At 39.6% G+C, this 25,071-nt stretch overlaps 1 protein-coding gene across 1 annotated transcript in view; it reads right to left on the bottom strand.

Moving 5' to 3' along the window:
- The window catches only part of shisal1b (shisa like 1b), a 75,946-nt gene extending 51,126 nt beyond the window's left edge, over positions 1-24,820 (bottom strand). Inside the window, exons 1-2 of the mRNA XM_034686226.1 lie at positions 24,783-24,820; positions 9,207-9,268 (exon numbers count right to left, since the gene is read on the bottom strand). The gene's annotated coding sequence lies outside the window, so the exon portion shown is untranslated. The remainder of the gene's footprint in view (positions 1-9,206; positions 9,269-24,782) is intronic.
- Between the last annotated feature and the right edge of the window lie 251 nt (positions 24,821-25,071).

Below are 25,071 nucleotides of genomic sequence, written 5' to 3'. Positions count from 1 at the left end.
GATACTGAGTAAGTGGGCGAGTGAGAGAGAAAGTGAGAGAGGGAGGGAGGGAGGGAGGGAGGGAGAGAGAGAGGAGGGTGTTCCTCTATACTGTATGAGCTCCTGTTTATCTCTCCGTGTCTCCTCTGCATGCATTCCTTCCCGACAGAAGCCACAAGGTCAGGAGCTTTTACAGTAACGAGACTTTGTTTCCTCTGGAGGGAAAAGACTTCCTGTTAGTCCACCGCTCAACTTTCCTTATGACTGAAACCACGCTGCGTTTAATGGTTTTTTAAAACTCTCTCTCTCTTTTTTTTTCTCTCTCTCTCCCTTGCAAACACTAGATCGCTCCATATTCCTGTCTTTACTTTATTAGCATCTTATTGATAGTTCAACTAGCCTCCTCTCTGCTGGCACTGGCTGTCCAAAGGTTATTATTCGAACCAGGAATGTGACACCCCCAAACTTTCTTGGAGGCTGAAGCATCTGTCTGTAGATGTTTTGTTTAAATGTGACATGCTGTTTTTCTGGAGGTACCTGTTGTGTAGCTGTTGTATACGTCTGCTATTTGTATTTATGTCTATTGCAAATTTGTAACTCTGTAACTGTGCTGCTGCCTATCTTTGCCAGGACTCTCTTGAAAAAGAGATTTTTAATCTTAATGAGCATATTCTGGTTAAATAAAGGTTATAATAATAAATAATAATAATAAAAACAAACAACCAGACATGGTCCATGGATATCTGCTTCTTCAAAAGACACAACAGTATTTTATGATAACTAAGGAATATAATTATTCCTTTATTTAATGCTTTTCTGTCGTAAAAACTGCTTGTCAGTCACTGGAGATAATGATTAGCATATGAGGCTATAATCACAATGATTGAAAGTTGCAGCCTTGTTTGAATGCTTGAACAATTTCCCCCAAACTGATTAATAAGAGTTATTTATCAAGTTCAAATTTAGCTGCATCAAGCTTCTGAAATACTATCCCTACTCTCCTTTTTGATATCACTGGAAACTGAATAGCTTTGAGAAATAACTGCTTTAAAGAAAAAACAAAATGATCAAAAGAGGCTTCTTTAAAGTAAAGTATAAGTACTAAAACCTTTATTACCCGGCGTTCTTACTGAACTTCTGGTTGTGTAAGAAGCTTGATTCTGATTGGTCAAAACCCTTTGACAAACCAGTGACAACCCCTTGACAGCAGCGGGGTAATAAGCGGGATAATGTATGGCTTCGCATCGGGGTCTTGTCTCACCCTGTCGGGATTCTTTTTCTCATAACAACCTGCTAACCATACATTATCCCTTACTTATATTAGGTATTTTATATTGCTGCACCATCAGTGTTGGATTTACTAAACAACAACATGTAACTAAAGAACACTTGATGAGGTGCATTGACTGTATTTTACCGTTGGCTAATTCCAATACAAAGCCCGGAGAGAGATGTAACTGGGCATTAAAATGTACTCTCCTTGATTGGTTCCATTTTTCCACAACCTTTTAATGACATATGAGCTGTGTTGCTGCCATGATTTCATTAAGATGACTTGTATCTGTGTTTAAGGACCTGTGTCCATCAATAGCAGGTTTTTTTTATAGCTTGTAAAACTCGTACAAAACCGAAGCAGTTTCACTTTTTCAGTGCTCGACACGTTTTTTTGTCCTGCAGTTCTCTCAGGCTTGCTGTTATGGTAATTTTTTCACTAGAAATCAGTAAACTATGAATATGATTCAGCCGTCTATTTACATGAAAATGACATATGTAGCGACTGACAACGCAACCTTTTAAAAAGGGGTTCCAGAGTGTAATTTTTAGAAATTGCATCCACTTCCATTAACATGTAAAGAAGTGATATGCAGATCCTCTGGAAATGGTGATGCCCCATTGTTCAGTCCCTGCAGTTCTCCAAAGAACCCCTAGGTGTATTAGCACTCTCATTTGAGATACACAGACCTAGAGGAAGATGTGTCAGTTTTTATTACCCCAATTTCTTACAAAGCTAAACAATAAATCAATGACAAATGAATTTAGTGGTTAATAATACCGTCATTTCATCAGCTCAGTAACTTTTTTCTACAAACATTTTGTTGACATGACATGAGTGGGTTAAGGGTCCCAGAGCTGCAGGGCGTCGTGGGAATTGTGTCTTTTAATAGCCATCTCTTTGCTGTGTTAATACACATTAGAAGTGTTTATACTTGGTCAGATTTACATGAAAGATATCTAAATAACTGATTAAAAATAACATATTTTAAAGATAGGTTTTGTGAATCTGAAACGGTTAACTAGTTGGAACTGTTGGTACCTTTAAGCTCATGTGAGGAACTTTTGGTTTGCGTCACTTTTGGGGCCCCTTGTGGACAAAGCAGTCTTTGCTTATTCTGTCCTCTATATGCTTAAGTAGTGTCCTCTGATAAATAGTCTCATTCTGCTGATTTAACAATCAAACATGTCATTCATTGTGAATATTTACTGAGGAAAATGTAAAATAAGTTTCTTCAGCTGCACGACTGGCACCTACCCCCTCACCGCGGTTTCAGGCATTGAATATCACAATATAGGAATTTCAGTCCTGTCACTGATGACCTTTGATGCTTTTGGAGGTCATAAAGAACCATCAGTATTTTAGTCTGTTTCATAACTGGCAAAAAACTCCTAACAGGAGCTTTGAGGTGTAAAAAAAAACATGTATTGTCAGTGGAAACTTTGATTTTCAAGTGTCAGCACAGCCTGTGTATATTTAAGTTGGTGTATCTGAGATCCTCTTTGCTCTGCTGAGTCCTGATGTGACATGGCAGACGGAGCTTAAGGGTTTCCCCTGAGTGCACTGCACAGTGGTGTCAATATGCACGTGAAACGCTGGATCAATTAGAACACACATCAGTTAAAGGTGATTCCGGGGCCAACTTGACAGCTTCCTCTGTAATGTTGATCAAGTGTCAAAATGTCATGAGTCACACAGACAGACAGTCACAACACCATGGAAGTGACAGAAATCCTCAGTCACACCACAGATGAAGTGACAGAGAAACTCTCTGAGCGGGTGAAACAGAGAGGACCAACATATGGCCGTGTCATCTCAAGGCTGCACGATGGCCCGCTGACCGCGTGAGGAAAAGGTTCTCCCGTGGAGCTCTGTGGGTGCTGAGCCATCTCAGTTAGCCGGTGATACTGCGGGAGGATGGGGTTTAGATAAGAGGTGGTTTCTGTCAGTGGATGGATAGAGAGGCCTGAGGCATAATGTGTGTAGACGTGGCTGTTTGATGTTCAGTCAGGAAGATGTATGGACAGAAGCAATATAATGCTCTGTGAGAATGTGTGTTTGTGCTTTGCCATGTGGACTTTCAGAGTGTTTACAGGAAATAACTGTACTAGGCATAGTTAGAGTAGTCATTTCGGATCCAGAGCAATCATCCAAATACTGTTGTTTGAGCTGCTCTCCCTCAGAGACCAACAATCAGTGCACAGACAAACACTTTCAGAGTTTAATAGCCAATCTAAATCAGTTTTCAAATGCTTCAGCATGTGAAAAAAAACAGGAAGATATCATAAAAGTGATAGTATTTATCAAGAACAGAGCTGTGATGTAATTCTTGCCAGAACTGCTGATTTTATGACTCTCACCCACAGTGCTACATAGTAAATATTACACATTGTACTTACAGCCCTCATGAAATATTAAGTGGATTGAAAATGTTCTTGGAAAATGGGGTCATGAGAAATGAATGCAAAGCAGCAGAAATTGTTTGCTGGCGGCACTTAGTCACAAGATAAAACCTCCGATGACTGAACATCAGACAGTGGGCACATTGATGTCTTTCATACAGTAAGTGCATCATTCACACGTTGTTTGGGGAGTTTACCTCCAGGTGTGAATCCTCTCTGGACTGAAGAGAACTCTGAAATCAGGGCGATGGTTCAGCTCAACACACACCCCATGTATGAAGGCTTTAGTCTTTCGAGCGGCAGCCTGTGGTTCAAGTCACACTTTTGGCTCTTTGCCATGTTATTGCCCACTCTCTCTTTCTTGTTTCCAACTCGATCCACTCACCAGTATGAGAGTGAGTACACTGAGATTGTTAGTGTCTGTGCTGAGGTGCAGGATCCTTTAAAGCTTCTTGCTTGCATCATCTGGGCTGATTATTAGAGATGCATTGATTGAGCTAACCACAGCTGATACTGATGTTTCAAATAATCTAGCTGATAGCCTTTCAGATACTGATTTATTTACGTTCTTTAATTCTAATGAGACTTCTTTGTTATATTTTTCTCTATTTTTCAACCGAGCTAAGCAAATGTCTTATCAACAGGGCAACTATCTGCGGATACTGATGTACAACCGATACAACAGCGCTTCCCTACCAATTAATATTCAAAATGAATGTGAGCATCATCACCTTTTCATAACTCTACCCGCTAAAGGATGATATTAAAACAATGCATCCTTCCTCTCTCCGTTAAACACCCTCCTCTCCCTCCTCTAAGACGTTCAGATGATAGGAGTTTTTCTGACTCTGTGGCCTTTTTCTTTTTTTTACCGCCAAGCTCTGGGAGATTTCTTTGAATCCTTTTAGGAGGCTCCATAAATGTAGAGGATCAGCTTACACGCTCAACCAGTAAACCTGCAGGGTATTTGATACAGATGTGACTCTCAGTCTTCACAAAAACAAGATTTGGGTTTAGCTTTGTAACATATTGTCCAAGTGTGAGGAAATGACATTTGGAAAGAAAAAGACTTAAGTGTATTTTCTCTTTCTTCCTGGCCTCAGCTGGGTTATCTTCAATCATTGCACGGTTTGAGAATGAATTGAGGTTCTTATGCAAAATACGTCTCCAGCTATGAATTAGTGTCCTGCAGCTGATGCCATGTGGTCCCATGGCAATAAAGTGAGTGAATGTTGTTGTCAGGCTTTTCTCAGGGGCCCTGCTTAAGAACACTAGATGGAGGTCAGAGGGGGCATGGGGATTTTTGCAAATCCCTGCAAGTCACTGCATGTCCTTGGATCTTGATGGATGCTGCGAATAGACACTTGCATCCTTCTTTTTTCATCAAATGACTCTTGAATCACTTAGGCGTTATCTTTGCTTTTTGCTTTGGTAATATTCAAACGGTCAGAAAGGAAGAAGAGGAGTGAATTTTTCAGTTTAGTCTGTACATTTCGCGGTCAGCTTGTGAAATGTTCCTGTCACATTTTGTCCGTCCTGATTCCTTTATTAATAACTGATCTGGTGCGTTGGATTTTATCAAAAATAAATAAATAAATAAAAATCAAACAAATTAATAAATACATTATGTCATTCTGTTTTTTTAACACCTTTAGAGGACCTGTATGTGCCATGAGATGTCAGTCATTCAGGTGTTTCTAGGCTTCTGAAGTGAAACACAAACATGAGGACAGGTTTGTTAAATCTAAAATATTGAAATGTTTCTGGTTCACATTATTTATTGTGTATTTTCTGATACTCAAGGCCAAATTCCACCAGATACGTGTCCGGTCCATCTCTGATCTGTCACTGATAGGTTCTGCGTCTCTGATCCAGCAGGTCGGAGCCCCCCAGATCAGATACGCAAGACTTTTATTTTTGCCAGATACCTGAGCACGATGCATTAATCAGCACAGAGCAGATGGAGCGGGACAGGAAGTCAGGCACCAAAACCAAATTAAACATCTGATTCATTTTCAGAATAAAACACTCTGTTATTGCTAGATGGTTTTTAACTTAACTACAAAAAAAAAATCATTTTGAGCTTAACCAGGCTTTGAATCATCAGGTCAGTGGTTTTCTGAGTCCAATAAAGAAAGTAGGGATAAAGAGAGGAGTCGGATAATCGTTCATTTAGTGATTATCACGGGAAAACCTCGGTCACATGACTCCAGCTGTCCGGTAGTCCTACTCCGTGCTGCGTTCTGAAAACGCAACCAGTGGGTGTTGACGAACAAGAGAGCATGGAGCCAGACAGCAGCAAATCGGAGACAGACCGGACACAGATCTGGTGGAAGTCCTGTGTTAGGAATAAGGCCATTAAGTGGGGATGGAGCTGGTAATAATACACCACCTCCACCTCTTTATACAAATATAATTCTGATCCGCGTTCTTTTTATTGATCGAGTGGCTGTTGGTTGAGCGTATCCTCCTAATTGCTTCTGAGGAAGTGTTGCTTGTTGTTAATCTGTAAACTTCATCTTCAAGAAATGGGGTGTCACTGAACATCAGCTATTACAAGATTCAATCATGAACTGATCAGCCATCTGATTATTTGGTTAATCATTTTTCTCCTTCAAAAAACAAACAAGCCTCATAGTGAACTAAGTAATATTGCTACTGTTGCTTTTATGATTTGAATTATCTCCTTTTGGATGTGTGTTGTTCTGAGCAGCGTATTAAGACACTAAATCAATGTCTGCTAAGAGTACACAAAGAAATGAGTTTTCAGTGTTGACTTTGAATGCCTCTTTTTTGTTTGACTTTTCTTTGTAAGGGTGATTATTGAAATTTAGTCAGGAGTCATCTTTTCCTACTTTAAGGGTTTTGGACTGACAAAAGCAGTGGAAAGGTTCTCTGACAGGGTTTGAGTCATTCCTCCCCTGTGTTTTGTTTTCTGTGAAGCAGTTGTGCATCCAATAGTTGTCATAACCTCCTGAAGTGAAGTGACAAGTCGGTCCTGGCATCACACTGAAAAAGCTTTGCCCTCTCCAGAGTCCCTCTGTCCAAACTTCAAACTTTTTGTAACTGTCATCATGTTGCCAAGACTCGGGTCAGCTCTGGTGTGATTCTTTTCTTTTCTACCATCATTTCTTCATCATCACGTCATTACTGACATTTGTACTGTCACAAAAACAAACACACTGCCTGTTGTTCTTCCATCTGAGCACCGCGTCTGAGTTGTTGTTTCAAATTAGGTGTCATTTAGAAACAACATTTTGTTTATTGGAGAAAACAGTTCTGAAACAGCAAGTGGATTAATTAGGAGCAAATTAGAAGATCATTAATCAGCCATTATTTTTTTATCAATAGCAAGGGCCAATAACTCCCTGGTTTCACCCTCTAAATGTGAGTTATTTGTGATGCAGTTAAGGTCATAATTTACCTCCCTTCCTGAATTTTCTTTAAAACATGTGCTTTCTTTGGTTTCTTTTAACACACCACAGTTAAGCCTGCTTCCTGATGCTGCTGTGACGAGAAACAGCTTCATGCTTACAGGACGTGTATGAAACAGTGAAAAAAACAAACTGGAACTCCTTAAAAGTGCATTATCCAGGAATCACTGGATGTCAATGAGCAATCACAGTAATCTTGGAATAACTGCACACCATATTGCCATTGCCTTGACGTTTTGCACACGTATTAATATTTCTAAATGTGTGACAGTGTTATCCTTAAAAAAGCAATACATAATACTACTACTACTGTATGTCACAGAATAAGCACTTTAGATAAAAGGGGGGATGAAATGCACTAAATGATGCTAGGACTGGAGATCAATCCTAAGACTAGTGCACAAGGACTGTAGCCTCTGTACATGGGGTGCCTGCTCTACTGCACTTTTAACCTATTTTCAGAATAAACATTCAGTTTCATTGATATGTTTTTTGTGGTGTCTAGGACTTATTTTATCCCTGTCACAATGAATAAACAGATATGATTGTTGAGAAGACAGAATGCTACAAAACCAAAATAAAGTGTCTTCAAAAACAATCACTTTTACCGACAAATAACAGCCCCTAAATCTCTGAGTGCCTTCCAGCAGTCTGTTGTGGGAAGTCTATTTTTTAAAAGGGTAGGTTAATCATTGTGGGACAGAGCTCTTCAAATCTTTTTGTTCAACACACTCAGAAGATGAAGAGGCCAACAGAGGAGTCAGAACACCCAGAACAGTTCCATAAAATATTAACAAGCTGTCAATAATATCTGCACTTTTCATCCCAGGATGTGTGTCAACAAGAGAAGCCTCAGAGTGCCACCTATCACGATTTCACTCTGAAGCCTCAGTGGGGAGAGCGACTGTCACTCACACTGAAACAGACTGATGAAACTGGAGGTCTGTGTAAATTTTTTATGAGTTTTTTTGGGTGGGAAAGCTTTCAAAATGAATTTATGTGAATATCTTTCTGCAGTCCTCCTAATGTTTAAAGCATCTTTCAGAGAAAAACACAAAGCTCCTCTCGTCATGGTCATGGTCGCCGTCACGGCCGGAGGCACCGTTTTATTGCTGCAGTCATAAAGCACTGGAATTACTTCTGTGTTTGTGCATAAACATGATGCATTATTACAACAATCCTCCCCTGAGATATTTTTTGGTGCAAAGTTTAAAAGCTTTTCACCCTGAGAGCGACCGTGTGTTCTGCAGTGATTGATGCCTTCACTGTCGATCCGGTCCGGGATAATTACTGAGGAAACAACACAGGGATCCTCAGCACTGAGATCAATTCCACTCTGTGCAAGAAACACTGGCTGCAAAAAGGTTTTTCTTCTTTACAGCATCGACAATAAAATAAAACAGAGCATCAGGACAGCAGGCTGTCAAAAGCTGTGGCTGAAGGCAGTGACGAGCTGCGGGGGAGTAAATCAGGGGCTTTTAACTGAACCAGTGACAAAGGCAGTATCAAGAGTAGAGTCATACAGGATGAGGAGGGTAAATGAAGAGAATCTCAACTAAAAAATGTAGCATTTGAATGTTATCCACTTCCAACATCTAGTGCTGATCTCCACTTAACTTCCTTTTCCACCAGTACAGAAACAGAGAAAAGGAAATGTTCCATGAATGGCGCCACATAAAGCTAAGATTTTTTTTTAAAGACAGCATTCATTTGCTGTCCTCAAAGCTTTAATGAAGAGCTTGTTAGACCTGCTGTGTTTTTTAATTTGCTCATTAAATAGCATAAGAAAGGAAGCAAACTTAAACCCAACCAGGCACCTTTTTTCACACAGTACCAGTACCTGAGAAGTATCCTTAGAACTTTCTGAATCACCTCTATGAAGCCTTTTATAGCTCAGGCTTCAGCTTCATGCTTAACCCTACTGGAAGCTTCAGCGCGAAGAAGCTACAAATCAAACCAGGAGACATGACGTAACATGCGAGAGACCATCAAAGACGGCAGGTTGAATTACAACTTATCCTGGCATTATCGCAAAAATGTTAAACAATGACATAAAAGCTGCAAATCTTTGAGACGAGAAGCTTTTTGTTATGTCTGCCCGAGTCAAATCTAACACACCTGGAAGTCTGGATCCTCGTGTCTCAGGCGGTGATTCACGGCTCTCTGACCCAGTGTGCTCCCTGAGAGAAAAAATAAAGCAATATTCAAAGAAATGTCCTCTTCTTTTTCAGAAAGTGAAGCTGTGAGGGTTGGAACTGAGGATGTTTTGACGCAGTCTGAAGAAGTCTAGTAACATGCTTTCGACAGAGACATGCAACCCTTTACTTAATGACAATTTACCATATTGGTATCGTGATAAATATACAACGATAGTTATCAGAAACCCTGTTATAGAGCAAACTTTGAGGCAGTAAGTTATTTGTTGCCACCAAATTAATTCACAATAACTTAGGTGATCTGTCAACCTTCATTAAACCATCTGTTTAAAACCTTGGATTCATTTTCGATTCACTTTTGTTTCACAGGTTAAATCAGTGGTGAAAAAATGTTCCTTCCAGCTCAGAACCATCTCAAAGTTAAAACCAGTCCTTTCTCAAAACGACCTTGAAATAGTCATCCATGCTTTCGTTTTGTCCCGCCTTGATTATTGTAACTCTCTGTATTCTGGAATCAGTCAGTCTGCCTTGTTCCGCCTGCAGTTGGTACCAAATGCTGCAGCCAGGCTTCTGAATGGTTCCAGGAAGAGGGATCACATCAGCCCTGTCTTTGCTTCCCTCCACTGGCTTCCAATTCGCTTCAGAATTGATTTTCAGGTTCTGCTTTTTGTTTTTAAAGCTCTGAATGGTCTAGCCCCACCCTATACATACAACTGACCACCTGAGCCCTTACAAAACCTCCAGGCCTCTGAGGTCTTCTAACATGGGTCTCCTGGCAGTTCCCTGGTCAAAATGTAGCTCTAGCGAAAGTTTTGACAGGAAGACTAGAAAAGCAATCACAGCAGTTGTTTAACTCTCCTCTCCCTCGTTCAATAGCTCACCCGCTTCCAGCTGCATGCTCCGGAGCTGTCATTGGTTAATCAGCAGCGGCACGTCCTTATCGTCAGCCTATCAACTTTCTGCTGTCTTTTTAAATGTGTCTCTCTCTCCAGCTACTTCCTTCTTGCATTGATGGCGCACACCCCTCCACCTCCCCATCTCCACCTGGTCTACACAAGTCTTCAATTCCTAGTATTCACCAACCACCACCACCACCAGAGTCTGGACTCTAGGGGGATTTCTTCTGCTGCCAAATTCACACATCCTACGCTCACAAAATTATCCCCATAGTCCTTACGCCAAAGATTTCTGTCAAGTTTCATTGTTCATTAAGTTGTAATAAATAACCTTTAATCTTCAAACTGTGTCTCTCCTGATTGAAATAGAAACTGAAGGGCGACCGTGCTTTTAGGCCCTGCTTCTTTGGAACAGCGTCCCCTCCTCAATCCCCCTCTGTTGACTCTTTTAAGACTCACCTCAAAACAAACTTTTAAATTTTAGCATTTGAGTCCTCTAGCCCTGAATAGGTTTAAATTCCCACTGCTGTGCTTTCCTTGTTGTTTGTTTGTCTCTTTTTCAAATAATTGTTTGGTTTGGTCTCACATTGTGTTTTTTATTTTATTTTATTTATTGGTTTAATCTTTTTTTTGTATTGTACAGCACCTTGGTCAGCTTCTGCTGTGTTTTTAGATTTGGTTTATAAATACATTTGACTTGACTTGTTTATGAGAAGAATTTTCCTCTTGTGGTATGATGGGTACAAACACAAGGTTAAACAAGCCCTCTCCCAGTAATAGTCTGAGCCATGTCCTTCTAATGTTCACTTTGAGACAATGTACTGATGTATAAATCATCACAAAACTGCAGCTCCAAAGTGGCGTTCCTTTAATTGCTACATGTCACTAATAGTGGTACACACTCCATTTCTGAAAAAGGGTTTCATAAAGTGTGCAGGCTTCCAACATGAACTGACCTCCAAACCCAAACATATTTGCCCATTTCCAAGAAAAATCCAATTAGGCTTCAGTAACCTTGAAACGTCTCATCTCCAGTTTGTGTTTATCTGCGCGAAGCCTCAGTGCTTTTCAGATCTTACATTTAGACTCCTGTCTGCGTTAAAAGAAAACCTTCCTGTTAGCCTCAGAAATAATGTCCACAAGTTCATTTCACCGCTCTCTCTTCTTTCATTAATGTTCTTCTTCTTCATGGTTTACTGCTCACAGTAAACCAGTATTTTCCTCAGTATTTAATTGCTAATAAAGGAATAAATAGGCTTGAAAAATGCTCTCTGCTTGTTTATGGTTATCCAACTACTGTATCCTTGCTCACGAGTCATGACAGCACTGGTGCAGGAAGGAGAAAAACAGATTTTCTTATCTGAATCAAAGAGACACAGAAGACAAGCAACGACTGCAAACGTTTTTTATTCTGTATCTCTCCTTGAATAGATAAGAGTTGAAGTTGAAAATTGGCAAAAAATATATATATTGTAAGAAAAAACCCAGAAGATATTTCATCCTTAGGGAGACATTAATTTCTGCACCAACTTTGATGGCAATTCAAAGAAGGGTTGTTGAGATATTTTAATCTATCTGTGGCTCAAAATGCTCCCAAAACTTCTCTGATTGCTAACTTTAAAGCTACTGTGTGAAGTTTTTAACTGGTTATGAAACACACTGAAATTAATTCTGATGCTTCCATATGACCTACATGAGCAAAAGAGACCATCAGCTTGAAGACTCATTATTTCTATATAATAAGGATTGGCATTTCAAGCCAAAATACTATTCGATAATCATTGGCATCTATTCGATGATTATTTGAATGGATGCGCTTTGTTTCGGTGTTTCTGTGACACGGTGTGGCGTGTTTGTTTAAATTTGACAGCCATGCTCAGTCTCTGGACATACGTGTGTAGTTAGTGTAGTTGCATGGTTAGCGAACACCTTAGAGACAGGCTATAGGCACCGTCTGGCGTAGCATCAAAAGCAGAACCACCAGAATGAGGAACAGCTTCTTTCCTGAGGCCATAAGACTGCTGAACTCTGGTGGTGCTCTGTAGTCTCAGCCGCTCCCAGCCATACAGACTCTGACATGAACAGTACAATAAAGCGGACTACCTTTGTGGCTTATACAGGACCTGAGAAACTAAATTTCGTCCCATATCATGGGACAGCTTGTGTTGGTATGACAATACAAAACCTTGAATCCTTGAATCCTTGAATGCCGTATAACAACCAGGCAAGGGTTAAAACGATGAAAAATTACTTTATAATACTTTTAGAAGGAGAAAATATTTGCAGTAACTCTTTGATTTTTACCAAGTGAATGAATATGTCAGGGTCTGGTTTTTTGTGTGTGTTTTGCCCTCCCTCCTGATCCTTTTTCTTTCTCCCTCAGCAGGTACATGCAGAGGGGCGGGGCCGATCTCCACGGGAGCGAGGCTCACTAGACACACCTGCCTCTCATCCCGCAATCAGCCCGGCTTCTTAAGCCTGCTCCAAATTCTCCTCAGTGCCAGAAGATTACCGCTCATGCTTGTGTCTCGTGTGTCCTCGCTCCCGTAAAGATCTTCTGCCTCAGTATTGTGCTCAGCGTAGTTACTCTAGTTTTTGTCTCTAGTGAGTTTTTTCCCTCCTGGACACCCTTTGTTAATTCTGACCTTTCGTTCTCGTTTCCCGTTAAGGTGATTTTCTGTTTGTTACCTTTTTTGTAAATAAACATTTTTTGTTCAACTCGGCATCTGGGTTCTGGCTCTCCTTACACAGCCGTAACAGAATATTCGGATATTTAAAAATCATGACCCATCCCTACTATATAGTTATTATTATTATTATTATTTGTGTTAAGTTATATTTTTGGATTTATTGGATAGGACAGTTGAAGAGAGACAGGAAATGTGGGGAGTAGAGAGTGGGGGGGGACATGCAGTAAATGGTCGAGGCTGGAATCGAACTGGTGACCTCTGCAACAAGGGCTATAGCCTCTGTATATGGGGCGCACTTAGAGCGCAAGGCCAACAGCGCCCCATATAGTTATTTTTAATGCATGAAAACACTGCCGCAGGGTAGGTGTCAGATGTGAGCAGCACCCTTTAAAAACAGCCTTTATTTTTAAGTTTCTCTTGGCAAATACTCACGGAGAGTGATAGGATGAGATCTTGGTCTAAAACACTACTTGTGCAGGACAAAATCAGCAGAGAGATTAAAGGTAACGCTTTGTCCACAGGGGGCGCCAAAATCAATACAAAGCAAAAGTTCCTCACAGGAGCTTTAAAGTTGCGATTTTTTGACATAAACTCAAGTTATAAAATCTGTAATCCTGTTTGTGAGGGTAGTGAAGGTTTCATATTCTTCATCATTGCCTCATTATGAAGTCTTTTTTCTCTAACAAATATAACAGCTGTCTTAGTCTGCACCGGAGGACACTAACAGAGACGGTCAGATGTTCAATTCTCTTATAAAAACACGTACTCCATCAAGCTTTTAAAATCCTCCTTGAGGGCTGCTACAGGCAGGACTCCTCAACAATGATGGCCAAGAAAAGCGCTATTTATATGATGTTTACATTTGAGGCTTTTAGAGACATACTTAACCAGAAGAACATAAAATGAGCCGGCATGTAACAGCTCAGGGACACCAACACGGTTGCCTTGGGGACCAAATTTGTCAAACTTTCTCTGTAACTACAACATGACCACTACACTGCACTCTTTCCTGGACAGTTTTATGGATGACAATAACTCGCAAAACACAACATTGTCACCAGGCTGCTTAAACTGTGAGCCTTTACACTCTGTCTGAACACTCACTGTAATTAGTTTGTGTTAAATCAATACTATTATTTGTAAAGCTCTGAGTGTACCTACATATTTGTCATATTTACAACTAATAACATTAATCAGTCTTAATGTTTTGCCCATTGACTTTTCTCTTTACCCGTCTCTGATCAGTTATTTTCTAAATAAAGGCAAGTGTTGATTGGCATAACCTTCTTGCAAGGGTGGCAGCATATGAACAGGTTTTTTTTCCATTGCTCAACAGGTTAGATAAATACCCCTCAAAGTGGGAAAAATTCCTCCTTTATATTAACAGCCCGTGAGGGAAACCATTAGGAAATGATAGCCCCTTTTCTAACTTTTGTCTTTCTCTTTGTATTTAATAGTATTAAAAAGCAATACAGCCACCCCTTACCCCATTTGTTTTTATTGATTTATGTATTTATTTAAATTTTCTTTAATATGTGCACATATACATATACATGTGCCTATGTGCATAATTATGAATTTGTATATATCGGTATGTGTATGGTATATGTTTCTCTCATTAGACGAGTTGCTATGTTCACTGTTTTTTGCTTTAAATAATCCGTCAAATTTATGTTTTATGACTGAATTGTTTTGTCTGTTTGTTTGTTTTTTTTGTTGTTTTTTGTTGTTGTTTGTTTGTTCTGCTCTGTCTTTTGTTTTGTATTATTTTATTTTTGTATTAATTTATTTTATTGTATTGTCATTATTTGTGTTTCTTTATTTGAATGTTTGTAAAAACAAATGTATTTGAAATCATAAAAAGAAAAAATAAAGGCAAGCATTCAGATCACAATACATTAGGCTTCCTTGCTTTGGATTCTTGACATGTTGTGGGACTTGAAGAGGGAGGAGTCTCATGGAAGATGGGTGATTCTTGTATTATTTGTTTTAATAAATGCTTAAAAAAGACAAGAGCAGGGGCTCTGGTGGCCTAGTGGTCCAAGAGCCCCACATAGAGAGGCTATAGTACTCATCCCAGAGGTCGCCAGTCTACTCCTGGCCGCGACAATTTGCCGCACGTCTTCCCCCACTCTCTACTCCCCACATTTCCTGACTCTCTACAGCTATCCTATCAATAAAGGCAAAAATGCCCAAAAATATAACTTAAAAATAAAAAAAGACAAGAGCAAAGGTCTCAAACATGTCATCTTCTTTTGTTTACTTTATCGTATGCTAACAGTGTTAGTATGTCAAGCTAACTAGCCTGTTCCTTTCAGAAAAGTGTGAATTATTTTGCGTACTTCACAACTAATTCTTACTCCCTCTCTTTTGCAGTCATTAGGAGGAGTTGCTACACATTGTGTTCACATAATGTAACACATCTACACCTATTCACTTGAGTATTCCAACATGCATAATGCATATACATACATTTGCATTCAAAAAGTTAGATGGGATTCAATTAAAAAGTGATGAGTATAAATAATAAAGAGAAACTTACCAGGATTTCCAAAGGCAAGAGGAATATAATTAGCAAACCACTTTATTTTTTAAAGTTACAGGTTAAGTATTATATCTCTTTGTACAACATTACGTTTTTCACTTAGCCGTCCACTCATCATCAAATTCTTAAAAGAAACATCCTTTCCTTTAATCATCTACAAACTCCTTATCCTGTTAAGGGCTGGAGCCAATCACAGCTCACACTGGTCGTGAGACAGAGTACACCTTAGACAGGCTGCCAATTAATCACATGGCTGAAATATGGAGTCAGACATGTATTCACACTTGCAGAAGCACCTACAGGCACTGTAGAGTCACTAATTAACCGACCGAGCGTGTTCTTGGACTGTGAGAGGAAGATGGAGTACCCTGAGAAAACCCACACATGCAAAGGGAGAACATGCAAACTCCACAACGAAAGGTAGGGTAGAGTTCAAACCAGGAAGATTCTGAAAGTGTAGCGACAGTGCTAACCATGGCACCACTATGCATGTATGGATAGAATCTAATCAATCTTCCAAACTAAATACTTCAGATCAAAGCAGTTGGCTAGAGATGAGTCTGCATTTGTTCATATGTAGCCTATGTGAAATTGTGGAATCACGCTGTTATCTGTCTGAGAAGTAGATACTTAGATGCTAGAAAGATATGAAGTAAAGAAAAATCTACAGTGTTGTGAAGGTGTGTTACATTTGTAAGAACAGATAAGCAAAGAAGAGTTACTATGTCAAAGTGCTACACTCTGAAGTTGCTGATGATTAGAGGAGGAATAATGATCAGCTCTTTTGTCGTCAATCAGCCAAACAGCCGCCTGATGTGATTGCACAAGGCCGTTTCTTTAACAGCCATCCAGTCCCATTCAAGGACCCGCTCTTGTGCACGGGTCTGTAAGTGTGTGTCTAGCTGCATTAAATCATGCAACCCGAGGATGTGAGTGGGACTCTTGGGAGCACGCTTCGCATGACTGATGAGCTGACCTTTGACCTCAGTGTGGGCGAAGGCATTACAACATCCTTCTCATTGCACAGAGGCTGCTAATGCACAGAAGCCTGAGGTACAGTACAAAGCACTGAGACACTATGAGAGGATTTTGTATTAAAATAAGTCATCATAAACTTTATCCATCAAATCTGAAACCCATATATATTTGTACTTTATTCAAAGATGGTTGTGCTCTGACTGTAAAGCATAACAAGTATTGCACTATGCTTTCATGAAAGCTCTTTATCAAGGTCCTTGGAATGAGTGGTTCCTAACAGCAAATAAGTCCCTTATGCCCTTTTCTGTTTACTCTTTGAGCACAGAGAAGTAGATTGAGACAGATCTTCCTCCGAAGATGCCCAGCAACAGTGCAAGTAAAAGGAAAAAATTCACACACAGAAACACAGTTAAAAATAGTCATATATGTATAAACAGTATATTCATTAACACATATGTAAACTTGTAAACACATGCTGCTACCAGTATTGGCACAGTTAAAACAATTTCAAGAATTTTCCTACCATAGTCAACCCTGCTCTATAAAGACCCACATGATACCGGGGATGAACGCTTTGATTTAATTGAAAATAAGATTATGTATTGAAATAATTACATGACTGATAATAACATTGGAGGTTGAAATCCAGCCAATAGCCTTCATTCTTTTGCTTTCACTATCTTAAAAACACAAAGTTAGGGGCACTGGTGGCCTTGCGGTCTAAGCGCCCCACATACAGAGGCTACAGTCCTCGTCGCAGGGGTCGTCGGCTTGATTCCCGACCGGTCGACCATTTCCTGCATGTGCTGTCCCGCTCTCTACTCCCGATATTTCCTGACTCACTTCAGCTGTCCTATGGAATAAAGGCAAAAAAGGCAAACAGCCCAAATAATATAACTTAAAAAAAATAAAAATAATAAATACACAAAAAAAAAACACAAAATGGAAGAAAGGGCACTGAAAGTATTTAAACACAAGTTTTTAACCTTAAAGGTCATCTGTGGAACTTTGGGTTTGTGTCAATTTTGGCGCCCCCTGTAGATAAAGAAGTACCTTTTATCTCTGAGCTTATTTTGTCCTGTACATGAGAATGTTACGTACAGAAAAAAAATCTCACCTTACTTTCTTTTAAACAGCAAAACATATCACCCATTGAGAATAGCTGCCATTGGAAAATATCAAAACAAAGGCTGTTTCAGAAGTGTTAGCAGTTCATCCCTATGGCTAGTATTTACCCCTGCAAGTGGTTTCAGGCATTTAAAAGGGCTTAATGGAAATCGGTCAATCTTTATGCTGATGATCAAGGTTGCTTTTTTGGGTCATCAATGGAGAGACATCAAAGAGACATCAATGTAAATTTCATGGTTTCATAACCAGCTCTTTACAGAAGATTTAACAAGGAAATATTCTTCACCAAGATTCATTACAAACAATAAAACTTAAATGTTGGTTCAGAAGTGCACAGTTAACTGCTGATTAAGTATGATGTAATCTTAATAAAGCAAAAAGTTTAATGTTTAATGTAAGTAAGTCAGTATCACTCAAAAGGTGAGTATGTCATACATTCTCAACTATAACAAACACATTCAACTTTAATTAATGAGCTTTAGTAATAAATATGATTTGTCATATTTTATTAATTATTCCTTGTTCTGTAAGTGCTTATACTGTAAGTGTCTTGTCTTTTAAGACAAACATATTTTCTGACTCTTTGAATTCTTATAGACCATAGGGTGTCATTACCTAAGTATTAAAGGTTCTTAGGGGAACTTTACATTAAGCATGGTGTGTTGTGAGAGCTGCTCGTGCCAGTATCTGAACGTCTTGCTCTGCTTTAATTAGAATTATCAGAAGATAGCCTCGACACTTTAAAAGGCTAAATCAATAAACCTCAAAGCAGCTTTCACAACAGCTGATGATAAGCTGCAGACCAAAGATCACTGACTGTTTCCAGTTGCCTTCAAAAAAAAAAGTTTTGTCTCTAGAGTGATGCTTAATCCCCTGTTCAAAAACAGCACTTTGAGCTGCAGGGAATTAATGCAACTCAATAGACTGAAACCTGTGCAGTGGAACAGCAAACCGTATAGAAATCGGAAAATGTAGAGATTCACTCGACCTTTCAAGCTTTATTGGCAGGTTTTAAATTCTGAGTGCATGTTGAAAGCTTGCAGACCTTACACCTTTATGAGTCTCGTCTCGGCTGGTTTGATTGAACATATCAAAGAAGTCTTCAGACAAAGAGAAACATTGTCTCCTCTTATTATTAAAACTGATTTAGATAATTGTGTCGCAGCTACAGAAAAGACACGTTCATGTTTGGGTGGCTACTGTCTCCTAAAGTTGTGTGACAGGAAACAATTTAACCTAGTTTCACTCAACTATTCCAGCCCAGTGCAAGAGGTATACTTAACTGGAGGTAACCATAGAAACAGTACTTCTAATTCATACTACACTCCCAGTTAAATCTCACTGGTGAAACTGGAACACTCACTATGGGTTTAAATGAGTTGCTTTTGCCTTTGGCCTTGGTGCGAGAGGGGAAACAGTAATCAGATTCTAGCAAGTACAAGTAATAATTTCACGATGTAGAATAGAGAGAGAGAGAGCGATGAATCGGTCGGACGATTACCGCTCACAAGGCCGACGCCACTGTCGTCTTTTCAAAATGAGAAGAATTTCATCCTTAATGACAGCATATCAAATCTAAAACAGCTACTGGCTGATGTTTAATTTGAATTATGTTATGATGTCTAGAATAATGTAGTTAATTATAGCTTCTGACATAAATATCAGTCATATTCTTTAATCTATAGCACAACCCAAAGTATTTTCTCTTTCAGGAATTAATTAAAAATCCATCTGAGACATATTACTGCCTAAGATAATTAGTTTGTAATGTTAATGGAATAATGGAATTATACATGACTTTTTTCAGCCTGAATATTTAGTAGTATTTTTTAAATACGGCTCTCTTACTGATCTTCCGGCTGTGTAAGATGCTTGATTCTGATTGGTCAAACCTGTCGACAACCCCCTAATGTTGGTAATTCACTTTCACTAACATGAGCAACGCCAGAGGCAAACTGATCACAAGTCATATCAGATTGATCCGTGGAAAAGATTTCCAGCACATTTTCTTTCTGCACCATAAATAGACTGTAAAACCGTTAGTTTCTGTTCGCCTCAAAACAATGTGGCTAAAACCATCGACTGTATAAATATTGGAAATAGTATTCATGACATCACCCAACTGTTTCTGAAGCTCTGTTTTGAAGCCAATCGTCGGTGGAAGCCATATTGGAAATGCTGAACTCAACCTAACTTAGTGTGAGGTAAAGAGGCGGGCTTTGAGCATCCTAGCCAATAGCTACAGTGTTCCCACCTGTCAGTCAAATCAGTCAGGTCCTTAAATGGGCAAAACTTGTAATCTGTACTGTCGCTTTAGAAAAAAATTTCCCCCCCCCCGTACACTGTGTGCTGATAGAGAAATTAGCTATTCAGAGCTAAGCCATTTTTTTAACCAGACTGTAAACATGTTTATTATTGCTTCAAAGATCGTCATTCTTGAATTGGAGTGTATGTGGTTTCTGATGTTTTTGCAGCCAGCCTCAAGCAGACGCTCAATGAACTGCAGTTTATAACACCCCTGCATGGGCTTCATGTTTTGAGACCGGAGGTTGCCGCTTGGCTAAAACTTTATGCTAATTCGGCAGGCTAAACAACAGGGATTTATGCATACTAGATCCTGTCCAGCAATCCTAGCAACAGCGCTGGAGTGGATGAGTGCAACTTTAGGTTACCGATAGCTATCATAGACTGTATATAGAAGATCGCTACAAAGAAACTTAAACCAGAAGTGGTGATTATGGCAGCAGTGTTAAAAGTTGTGACATTTGCCTCATTATTTTTAAAGGTGTGTGAACAGCAGACTCAGAGAAGAAGGAGAGCTGGATGAGGACAGTTTCATGTTAAATTGGCAACAGGAAGATAAGAATCCATCGGCATGGAACATTAACTACCGTGGAATCACTGGGACTTTTTTTTTTTTTTTTTTTTTAATTGTACACATAAATCAATTTAAATCAATAAAATAATATTTTATTAATGTTTTTTGCCAACGTGTTTGTATCTTAAGTTAGGGTCCGGGTAATAAGCGGGATAATGTATGGTTAGTAGGTGGAAATGGGAAAAGTAATCCTGACAGGGCGAGACAAGACATGGTATTGTCCACCCTTAAGGGGTTCTATTTCCCATACATTATCCCTTACATATAGGTTTTATATTAATTTTGTAGGCTAAATATAGTTTACTGTTGCTACATAAGCAATACACAAATGATAAAGAACCCAATGAGCCTCTGAAAGTCCACAGTTTCTTACTCCCCAAGAGCGAAACAAGGGAATTGCTTATTAAATGGATCATTAGCTATCACAAAAAAAGCAAGAGCTACCACAGGATCAACAGAAAAATTTTACAAGGACGTGCACTCACTCTCTGCGTTTGTCCTGCCAGCACAATCCTGGACTACTTCATGATTGTGGGCCTAAAAATCTGGCTTTAAGAATGTGCAGGCTCCTCTCATTTATACAAAAACCTCTGCTAGTCCATCCGGTGTTTGGGCTTTGGCAGCACAAGACAAAGCTGTCAACCTGTCCAAGAATGAATCATCAACTCCAAAATCATTTGTGAAATTAACAATATAATTATAGCTTCTCGAAGAAGAGAGCAGGGAACAGGGAGTACAGGAAAAGCAATTAAAGGGTGCTAAAATGTCACGATGAGGATTCAGCAAATCAAAAGAAGACTTTGTGTGAAAACAAAATACCTCAAATCTGTTTTATGTGGAAAGTTTCTATTTGAAGCTTGCAGCAAGTCTGTTCTCAGTTTTCTTGTCTCAGCTTCTCAGGGATCTACCCAAAAACTGGACCTCTGAGATGCCTAAGAAGGAAGGGGACAGATGGTCTAATGATTTATTAGCAGTGAAGAGCTCAGAGTCCCAAAGTGGACCTGCAAGACGTCATTCATTAAGAAACATCAGGACTGAAGACATGATATAAGCCTTGTGTAAAGGTTGGGCAAATATCAATCATCTCTTTCTTCCCACTTCGGCTCTGACAATATTTGAACTATGAACATTTATGCAAATGCAGAAGAGCTCAGGAATCCTCAACCTCAGGACTGAATTATCTGTGGGGAGTCCTCAGATTACCCCACAGGGTTGAGAAGGTGAAAAGGAAAATACATAATACCATCCTGATTTGCAAATATATAATCCTGCTGAAATGCTTGGTGATGAGATGTCACAACTGAAAGGCTGCCGCAAGCAGTCATAAAATGAGACGAGATTCATGTTTTTGGTACCTTAAGGTGTCTGATTTTTCAACAACATCTTAGTTATCACATCGATCTTTAAATATGGATTTCTGATTCCACAAGAAGCTGTTTCTGCTCATCTTGAGATATCTCCTTGAAAGAGCTGTGAGCTTGTGTTTGTGTTTCCCTGGGATCTGAAGAGAACTGCAAATCTAATCACAGGAATATATTCACACTTCAATCCTCTGCTGAGCGAACAGTGACACTGTGTTCTTTTGGATCGCCTTGAGGATAGGTGAGATTAGCTTTGATCGTATACACAAACACACAAACACACACACATTGTGCCTTGTCTTTCATCTGTTCTCACTGTTTGAATCCATCTGTCAATTCTCCAGCCTTAACGCACCTCAGGGTCTGTGTTTTGTCTCTCCCTGTGTTTGTCTCTTTTGAGACTGGTGGGAGGAAGAAGAGGGAGACAGACTGTCTTGCCCTCTCAAAGACCTTGGAAAAGGTAGACAAGGTGATTGCAATTTGATTTGTCATGAATCACATAACATTACCTCAACATGATACGAGACAGACACCAGACACAGGCTGTGACCGAGCACTTGGAGGCAGACTGCATGTAGAGCAGAAGACACTGCATGCTGACGATCCCCTGCTGTACAGTCTCTCTTCTTCCTTTGTTTAATCTTTGAAGTCCCTTCAGGTGATTACTGTGTTGTGGTCCCAATGATTCACACAAATTTAACCAATCCCAGTTCTCCCTGCCATCGCTGGGATTGCTCCATCCCTAACTTTTCCACATAATTTGACAAATCACCCTTTTTCCTCAATGCACAGTCATGTTCATCACTAAACTCAATCTGTAGTGACTGAAGTTGAAAACCTAACACAGTCAGTTTGTAATAATAAACCATATACCCATTGCTGTCAAAGCCAAGTCTATGTTCCTTACTCTCTACCAATCAGAAACTTTGTTGCTTACCGTCACATGTTTGTTTAATGGGATAATAACCCCCACCTTCTATAAATGGTTTGATACCAGCGTAGCACCATCACTAATGAGAAACACACTGTTAATACAATAATTACATCCATTGGTTGGCCTCTGGGCACATGGATATGCTCAGTGTACGTTGATCGCCCCATGGTTATTAACTTAAGTTGCGGTTCACTTTCTTCACATTCTGTTTGACTTCTTGCCAAGCTCATAGACTAAAAGAGATTTCAGTAGACTGATAGTTCACTTAGCTAATAGATGGCTTTATTGGAGCATTTGTCCCAATCCCTAACAGTAGGTGTGAGATGTGTCACACACTTATATATAGTATTGTTATTTTTTAAGCTGCAGTGAAATCAAGCAGTTCAGGACGAAAAACTCACAGCAACAGCATGTGAAGTCTTGCAGGGACTGCCTCTTAATACCACAATAAGATACGTGTGAAACTGTACTGGAAAACTTGACACTCTGGGTGGTAGAGATCAGCGATCAACAACGATCAGCCGAGAAATGAGCTGTTAGAAAATGAATCCAACAACCCTTTAAAACTGAAATCTCTGAAAAAAGGTGCCAAAAAACTTCACCCATACTTTTAGGTTTGAGCAGCTAAGATGGACTGTTTTTTTAATGAGTTTTTGAATAGTTATCAGATCAGATCTTTGGGTTTTGGATGTTCTGTGGTAAGAACAAAACATCTGAGGGGTCTGTGGAGAACGTTGGAACCCCCACCATCCCCAACAGGACTAATCCCATGAACATTGTTGTGCAATAAAAATAACAAGAATCTACCAACATTGTTTTTACAATGAAGCTGGAGGTGTTCTCCTGTTTTTTAAATGATCTAATATTTTTACGTTATAATTTAATGTGTTTGATTTTTTTTTCGTACACGTCATTTTTTTGTTTCAAGCTATGTTTTTGGGCTTTTTTGCCTTTATTGGATAGGATAGGCGAAGAGAGACAGGAAATGTCAGGGGTAGAGAGTGGGGGAAGACATGCAGCAAATGGTTTGAGGCTTGGAGTCGAACCTGAGACCTCTGCGACGAGGACTACAGCTTCTGTAAATGGGGCACGTGTTTAGTCTGCTAGGCCAACGGCGCCCCGGTTTAATATAATCTTGAAGTTGTAATATTTGGTTTACTCTGTCTAGTGTGAATGTTATATGTCATTTTTTTCATGTGGCCCCAAGGACAGTAGTTGCCCAGGCAACAGCTAATGAGTATCCCAACAAATAATACACAATGAGAAGATCTCACTGGAAAACTAGGAGGGATATTTTTAACTATATCTCTACTAGTTAGTGCTTTTTAATTTGTTTAAAACACAAAAACACTAGATTCTATTTTCAATCTCACTTATTAAGGAAAAATAACCACAATAACAAATGCTAATTCATATTTGGATTGGGAAACAACACAAATTATTTTCTGTCTCAGACACACCTAGAAAAAATAGCACTGGTGCACTAAAATGGGGAAAGAAGAAAAGACACAAAGTGAATTTAGATTATTCACTGAAGGGCTGATGGCAGATAAATGCTGACAGCATGCAGGCAGAGATAGATATCTGTCTTCAGCCTCACAGAGTGCAGGCAGCCAGGTGTAAATTCACAGATAGAGACTTATTTAATTAAAGAATGCTATTTACTCTCAGAAAAACACCCTTCTATTAATGCAGTAAAAAAACTGTGTCTGCTGTCTTACCGAGTGTGCTCAATTAGGCTATTCAAGGTGAGTAACATCCTTGTGTGACACTACACTGGTGTCAGTTTCTCTGTAAGTATAACTCTAAAACTTCTCCCTTGTTGTATTTTGAGAAACTTGTTGCAATAAAATCTGACCTAATGATATCAAGAGAGACATCAACAGAGGCACATTTCACCTGCAGCTACTGGTTGCTTACCCTCGCTTTTTAATGAAGAGGCCAAAAGAGGACAGGTGTTGTACCAGGCCTGAGGGGGCTGGACAGGCTCAGTGCCTGAGCTCACAGCTACACAGCACAGGTCGGTCTCACTGATGCTTCACCACCGACAGGGGGGAGGAATGTCAGGGAGTCTGAGCTTGTGTGGGAAGTTGAGCAGTACCAATAATGTGCCGCGACTTGAGCTTACCTTGCTGCACTCTTCTGGCTCCAGAAGTCTACTCAGCTGGAGCCGGGCTGTTTTTCCCATTCTGAGATGTGAAGCTGTCAGTTGGGGATACATCCAAGGCCTTGGCTGTAAATCCATCCTGCAATAAAAAATAAGAAAACACAAGTAACTGTAAAGCTGCTAAAATTGATGGTCCCTTTTAGAGGTGAACCCAGCAGTCCTCAGCCCGTCTGTCTTTTAAAGTATGTTTTATTTACCACCAGGCTGATCTGTGGACACCTCATCAACTTTTCCCTCCTATGATCATTTT

The sequence above is a fragment of the Notolabrus celidotus genome, chromosome 6, assembly GCF_009762535.1.
Source record: "Notolabrus celidotus isolate fNotCel1 chromosome 6, fNotCel1.pri, whole genome shotgun sequence".
In the NCBI taxonomy this organism is placed as follows: Eukaryota; Metazoa; Chordata; class Actinopteri; order Labriformes; family Labridae; genus Notolabrus; species Notolabrus celidotus.
This window is presented reverse-complemented; position numbering and strand designations above follow the sequence as displayed.